Source organism: Argiope bruennichi, chromosome X1, assembly GCF_947563725.1.
Source record: "Argiope bruennichi chromosome X1, qqArgBrue1.1, whole genome shotgun sequence".
Classification (NCBI taxonomy): Eukaryota; Metazoa; Arthropoda; class Arachnida; order Araneae; family Araneidae; genus Argiope; species Argiope bruennichi.
Genome location: NC_079162.1, coordinates 55,243,184 through 55,251,522, shown reverse-complemented (window position 1 = coordinate 55,251,522; position 8,339 = coordinate 55,243,184).

Genomic DNA, 8,339 nt, shown 5'->3' with positions numbered 1-8,339 from the left:
TTAATGAAGACAGTATGGATATGCGAAAACAAAAGAATTAATTTCTAAAATTAAATGAGGTTTTACAACTCTGCTTTTAATATGTAACTTAGTTTTAATGTATGATACTTAGATTTCCATTCATATGTCTGTTACGGGTATAGTTTTTACTTGATCTATATTATAAACAAGCATTAATCTTATTTTTTCATGAATTTTCTATTTATCAAAAAAATTTTAAGCATTAGATTTTAGAAATATTACATATTTTATTCTGGAACTCTCGTGAAGTTCGAAGTAAATTTCGAAATATGCCATTGATCTTGAGCTTCTTTTTTCTTTATTAAAAATATATTTTCAGTATAAGAAAAGTGCTATTTAAATTTAATTTCCTCTCTTACTGTAATTTTACGAAATGTATGAAATATTTATAAAATTTAATTTTTTTTCAAAACAATTTATTTCTGATGCATCTGTAATGTGATATTATCTTAAAATTACATGTAAGTATCTGTGCTATACTGATGATTTAAATGCTTCAAATGCAAATGTTTAAATGTGCACATAGTAATTAATTGAAATAAATTTCTGTTTTGTATAATTTAAAAAAATTAAATCTTTATAGAAAGATGTTATGATATGTTTTCCATTTTTTTTTTATTTTAGACATGCATATTTATTACAAATTATTTTTAATTGATAGGAAATTTTCAAATACCTGTATTAGTGATTGGTTTCTTTGAAGAATCATCCATGTTTTTAATTTTCTGTTAGTAAAACGTGAACATCAGTTAGTTGGAGGAATATTATATTTTGGCTGTTGGCAATTTTAATCAAGTTATACTTTTTATTAAAAATTACTCTCATGTAAGCACTGGTGGGAAAAAGGCGATGTAAAAGTATAATTATGCATATAATGACAATTTCTTCCTTAACATAGATTAACATAACATATTTTATGTATTAATATACAACTTGTATAAAACGGTGTACAGAGAACACTGATAGTATTTTTTGTCAAATTATTATAGGCAACTGGGAATATATATATTTTGTAATATAAAGCAATTCCTAAATTTTTAAAATTAATGTAGGTATATTAGTCTTACTAAATTTTTCTAAAACAGTTCTATTTTAGCAGAAATTCAAGTTCCCTTTAAATATTTGAGATTTAGTATCTTATATTCCAATTCATCTTACCATCCAATAAGGGAATAAAGTAGGTTTTCTTGAGTTATATATCTGATCTAATCTGTTGTCTAGAAAGAAATGTGAATCTTTAGCTCTATAATTCTAATATGAAACTTTGGTAAAGAATCCGAATTAACTTGACGTTCCTATCTGTTGAGAAATATAATTTATTTAACATTAAATATACAGAAAGAGAATTTTGAAGACATCTTATGTCTCTTATTTTCAAGAAAATGTTTATTAAGGAAATTGTTATTTGTAATATGAACTATAAGTCCTCACTAGTGCATAATGTGCTATCACTGAGGGCGAATTTAGTTATCTAATATATTCTTTGTCATAAAATGTCTTAATTGTCCAATATTCTCTGTGCTTTCTCAGATTTTTAAATATTTATATTTCCAAAATTTAATTTTTGATAGTAAAATTTGGTATATTTCTTTCTTTTCTTTTTTTGAAATTCAAATTTCATAAACATAGAAACAAAGAGATTTGAATTAAGTTATAATTATAATCTTTATTCTATGTGTTAATAATTTACAGAGCGAAAAGTAACAACCAAAACTTATTGATATATTTTGATATTAAATTTAAAAAGTATATGTGCATTTTACTTTGAATTCTGATTATTAGAAAAAATGCTTTTATTCTTTTATTAATCTTTTACTATAGATGACAGCCTTTTTTTAAAGAGAATATCAACAATATGTCGCTGCAATCAATACCTTAGGTTTTTTAGATTTTTAAAGATTAAGGCACGTTATACAAATGTTTCTAATAAATTTTCTTTGTTTAAATCTTTTTGTTTATTATGTGCCAGAATTGCATCTCATATTAAAACCCATCATTTCTACATGTTTGATTTTTAAAATGTGTTCTTTTAAGAGAGGGGGTGGGGTGAGAACAATATATACTTCTAATCATAAACTCTTTGGATTTATCTAGGCTGTCTTCATTTAAATAAAAAAATTAATAAGTAATTTTTCACAGTAATATTATAAATCTATCTGTATATCTATACAGGAAACAGCAAGAATTAATTGTATTATAATGTAAAATCTCAAGATACTTGGAATCAATATACGCTTTGACTGTACTTTTAAATAAAACGTTTCTCTTCTAAAAGCTAATGGGTCAATGACATTTTGTGAACTAAGGAATATATTTGGTTATTTTTCCCTCGCTCTTCTTGCTTCACAATTAAATTTCGTTTTTAATTGCATTTTTGTAGTTGAAGTAAGTAATGAATCTTCTTACCATTTTATAATGTTCATTATTGTATGCTTAACTAGTGCACATGTTTTTATGAAGGTTAACATGTTTCGAAGTAAAATTATTTTATTTAAAAAAATCTTTTATCTATTTATTTGCTTCTTAATAGATGCATTTTCCGCCTTCTGATTTCTTTTATTTGAGTGGAAATATTTATCTTCTAAGTTAGTTTATAATTTTTAAAAAGAAATTTGGAAAATGATTATTTTATAATATCTGTATTCCCATTATGGAAGAACACTCGTTTGGTAGGTGACATTTTTTTCATTCTAACTTTTTCCCACCATTGTATTTATCTTAAAATCATAAAATAGATTTGATATAAATACCATAAATAACTACAAGTTATGCATATCAATATTCAAGCTGTCATTATATTTATACTATTAGTTTTTTTTTTTTTTTTTTTTTTTTTTTTTTTGCCTCTGAAACATATATTGATTTTCTGCATAGTTATTTCTTTTGAAAAAAAAGTCAGTCTGATGTAATGATACCTGTATAAAATAGAAATTTTCTTTCTTTAGTACTGGTGTATTTATCTTTTGCATACATTTCAATGATATTTTTTAAAGTTATTTAGAATTTTCTAGTTTTGATTGAATTTGAAGTGACATTTTTATTTTTAAATAAAATGAATAAACTTATAAAAGACTATTTGCTCACCTTTAGTTTTTAAAAAAAATAAATTTAGGCTTCATATGGTCATTGCAACATTGTGCAAACATATTGTACTCTGTGCCAATTTCATTATACAGGAGAGTAGTTCTAAAATAAAATGAATGTTTAATAATATTAAAAAATATTTAATATATTTTAATAACATGTTATTCAAACACAGAGATTAATAGGGAGTGGAGGAGAAATAAAAGGAAATTTTAATGCTTCTCAATTTAAAATTTAAATATATTTAAAGAATAAATAGATAAATAGTATTTTATTTCTACTAGTTTTGAACGCCCACATCGCATTTAAGTGAATTTCATATCACAAACGCCATAACATTATTGCTAGATAGTATTCTTATTATTCTCAATTTTTCCCCCTTTTTGTATATCAGTTACTTCTCTCTCAGCCCAAATTTTCATCCTCTCTCTCTATTTTAATTAACTTATCCTTGATTTTAACTTTTTGCATTGAAAAATTTACATTCTAAGTTTTGAACTCATGCAGCCAATTTAGATCACTCATAGGGTTAAAAGTTACCAGATCTGTCTTTGAAATTGAGAGAATTTTTTTATTTGCTGTAATGTTTTTTGCTTGGGTTAACATATTTTAACTATTGTAGTTTTTATTTGTGTTATTAAAAATATAAAATTACTTAAAGATTCGGTTTTATTTTTAGTATATATCTTTAGTATTAAATTTTATATCTTTAAACTTCCATTGTGTTATCACCTAAATTTGAAAAATCTTAATTTTTTTTAATACTTAGTTTTTTAACAGCTTTCAACTTTCAGTATGCATTTTGTGATAAAAGTAGCTTTGTTATGACTTTTGTAAATCTGAAACTACAAAAAATAATTTATTTCTTAATTAAATTTGATTTTGGCATGGGAATCGCTGTTTTTAATTCAGCAGAATATGTACAGAGAGAGGAATAACATATTGTATTGTATAAACTGTTTCATGCTAATATTCTTGCGATAGATAAAACTGTATTGTATAGTAATGTTTTCTTCTGTTTATACTTAGACATAATATCTCTTTTGACATCAAATAAAATATTATAAATTCTATTAAATTTATGTTGAATGCACACATGATGTGCTTTTATGATCGTTGTAGTTTTGCATTAAATTACATAAATACTCTTTATAAACTTTAAGTATACTTATCACATATTTCTAAAGAAAGCAGTTTATGTAATGGCACATAAAAATACTTTTTTCTGATGTTAGATAGATAGTTTCAATATTCGTTGCTTTTATATATATACATGTAAATCTCAGAATTATACATATTCCAAGGCTTTAGAAAAATAAGCCGAATGGAAATTTAAAAAAAAAAAAAAAATCATCTGTCAGTTTTTGCTATTGAAAAAAAAAAATGAATACCATATTCAGTCATACATTTTAAAATTTTGCATTACATATTCTGATTATGACTTTTATATTTTCTCAATGCAGATGTTAAATATGAAGTGTTTTTCTATGGTTGTACTCATTGATATGTACAAAATACAAAAGAATTGCCTGCCATGTATCTCTAGTTATGACTTGGAATGGAAAGAATAATTTTTCTAGATATTTAAGATAGATTTAATATTTTTAACTTTTGTATTGCTATTGTAGCAAATTATTCTAGAATTTATACCTGCTTCTATTCTGTAGTGTGATTTTTATATGCTGATGGCTCAGTTTTTAAAGAAGTTAAGTCAAGTTATGAAATGTTTGAAATATCGGAAAAGTAAAGTTTATTTTCAATAAATTCTGTTAACTGTTACTTTTAATTAATGTCATTTTGTGTATTTGGTGAAATTTTATTATGTTGTGAAATATAGGACATTTATCATATTTTATATTTTTCTTTCAAATGTTTATTTTAAATTAATATTTTGCTACTTTCTGATCAATCGTAATTTGTGTTGTTATGATTGTTGTTAACTTTGAATGAGATTTTGTGAAAGGAATTGTCTTTATTGCAATAAAAAGTATAGTCTTGAAATGAGTTGTAATAGATTTGTTGAATTACATGAAATTATATTTCATTTCCCTTCATGTAACGAAAGGCGACATCTTTTATTATTTTAGTGTGAAATTTTCAACATTCCTCGATAAAAATTTATTAAAATCAAGTATTAATCAGGTATTTTATTGTTTTTATAGATCGTTATACAAGCATTCTTTTATTTCACCAAGAATTTGAAAAGTTGCATAATGAAACTATTTTTTTTTTCCTTTATTAGCTGTTTATTATTGAATTTTTCGTACAATTAACTCAACCTTTTTTGTTTCAGGTATCTTGGTTGCTTAGTTTAAAGTGTTTGTGTATACTTTCATGCCGAATATATACAAACACAGTATCAATGTCGCGTCATTACTAATTAAACAATGCTATTTGGATAGAAGACCTTTGCATCATTTAGTATGAAGACTATCTGATAATATATATTTAATAATTTGTTTATAGTTGTCGGTTATTTCAGCTAGAGCCGAATTTATTTTTTCACTGGTGCATGTTTTAATCAGAATTACTGCTTTTGTTGTCATCACATCATTTCAAATATTTATTAGTTGAGTCATATTTTATGTAGTTTTCTTCCAAGCTAGCCTCATGAAACTTTATGATGCTATCTACCCGACTGATTATTTATGGTCTATTGAAATGTTTGTTCCCGGAAATAATCTTTACACTAAAAAAATCATGTGATGACTATTGCCTAAATCAAGCGAAATAAATAAGTACAAACTATGGCTGTTAGACACCATAGATTATTTGAGAATTTTATTAGTTTTTTATTAGAAATTCCGCTTTTAATTTGAGTGGCTTATAAAATTTTAACAGCTGTATAAATTCAGTATATCTAATGAGAGGTGCAAAAATTTAAACCTATTAGAAAAAAACTCAATTATCATTAAAGGTAACACTGTAAAATATATTAGAATATGATTCATTATCAAATACAATTCTGTATTTGATAATGAATGCTTTCCTATTTTATTGAAAAAAATTAAATCTTTATTGTAATCGAAGATCAGTGTTTCATTTGATTGTTTGCCTTAGCACGATATAATTCCTTCGTATTTAACATTAAAGTGATAATGGCAATTACATTTGTTGTTTTATAGAAATTTAATGAGTAACTCAAATATGGAAGGCGGGCATGAATGATTTTTCATTATTATCCAATATAAATTACATTTTCTAAGAATACTTAATATCTGAAGGTTCTGATAAAATTATCGAGCTAAATTACAATTTTAGTCAATTTATATTCCTATATCTTCCTTCTGTTTGATAATATATTTTTAATGCATTAGGAAGTACGACAAAAGTATGTCTTAAAAAAGTGTTAAAAGGAGTCTGCAGTATTTGCATATAAGGAAGTGTATCAAACATTTTTTTTTTTTTTTTTTTTTTTTTTTTGTGTACTGTCTTAAATTCCTCTCGCATTACTAAAATTTAGTTTAATTATTTTTGAAGTGCATATGCATTATTACATTTCTATATATATTTTATTTGTTGTTCTCTTCTAGTCCTTTATATAATTGCACAGAGACAACGAATAAACTTGATGTGTGATGTGAATTAATGTCAAGTGATTTTGTGTATATATTTGAGCCCACATCTTATTTATACTGGAATATAAATTTTGAAATGGCATTTAAAATGAACTGTCGTTATATTCTGCCGGATTTCATAAAAGGCCATTTATTGCTGTATATATTCCCTTATTTGTTAATGGGTGTTTGTTTTCAAGATGGCCAGAGAACCGGAAAATCGAGAAAACATAGCGGAATTTAAACTAGATTCTAGACATGACGCTGCAAATTAAACAACACCATTCGGACTGTTAAACTGCGGAAGCTCATCTCTTTTCTACTCACTCCCCTTTTCTTCTGCATTGATCAGTTCAATTTTCAAGACCGAGAAAAATACCGATATTAAAATTATGATTACAAGATATTTTAATATTAGTGGAGATATTGAAACTGAAAAAAGAACTTTTTTAGCAGTGTGTTTTAGGCTTGTGAAGAATACTGCAATATATATATATATATATATATATATATATATATATATATATATATATATATATATATATATATATATATATATATATATATATGTTCAAAAATGTTGCTAGTTTAAAAACTACATCTTGTTTAAATCTACGTATATTAAAAAACAATGCAGTATCATGTGAAAAGCGAATAGTTGATTTGCTTTTTTATTCCAAAGCACAAATTTCCACTGCATATTTAGAATGTGCCAGAATTAGAATTTAGAATCCAGTTTGAAATTTGCCTGAAGAAAACTAAAAAATGAATACAAATTCCAGCTTCATTCATTTAATGAAGAATTTCGTTTAGATGATTTCTATTCGAATCTTTTGAGATATAAAGAATTTTTAAGTAATCGTAAAAATGATTCTTATATTATCACATAGCAGTGTCGCTGTTTAAAGTGGAGTTAGAATCAAAAAGGATATGCTTGGAGAAATTCTGAAAGAAGGTTCTTTAATTAGTCTAGGAACTGTGTATGATGCCTTAAACTTTTTTGGAGGTGTCTCAACTATTTCGATTTCAAGAGATTTGCTACAGTATGCAAAATTTGCGCATGCTAGAGATTATGAAGTTGTAGAAATATAGAAAAAAAATTAGGGGAAAAAAGAGAGAACCCTACAAACGTAAATCAAATCAAATTGTTGGAAGAGAAAGAAAAAATGAAACTGATGACTCTGCAGAAATTGATTCTCAAATATATAAATCGAAAAAAAAAAAAAAAAAAAGCTTTGTTTTTTGTTAAGTAAGTTTGTGTCATGATAGTTATTTTCTGTTTTATTTCACCCGAGATCGCAATTTTTTGTGAATTTAAATTACAAAGCATGACGTAAGTGATCAACATCTTTTCAATTTTGACTTGTTTGTTAGCATTGAGCATAAAAAGAAAAAGATTAAAAGAATCCCCAATTTTAAGTTAAAAAGGATTAAATGTATTTCGCAGATTGAGATTAATCCATCCTCTAAAACATTAAAAAATCTTTTCATTATATATCAAGAATTTTTCTTTGGTATTGACGTTTTCGATTTAGCAATCTTTTATTCTTCCAGTAAGAGTATTAAAAAGGCAGACTGAAAAAAATTAATTTAAATTTATGCTTCCCGCCATTTTCTTCGTTGGGAGTGTGTAAATAAGAAAAACCTGCTCAATGGTATGCATTTCACATTGCTTTA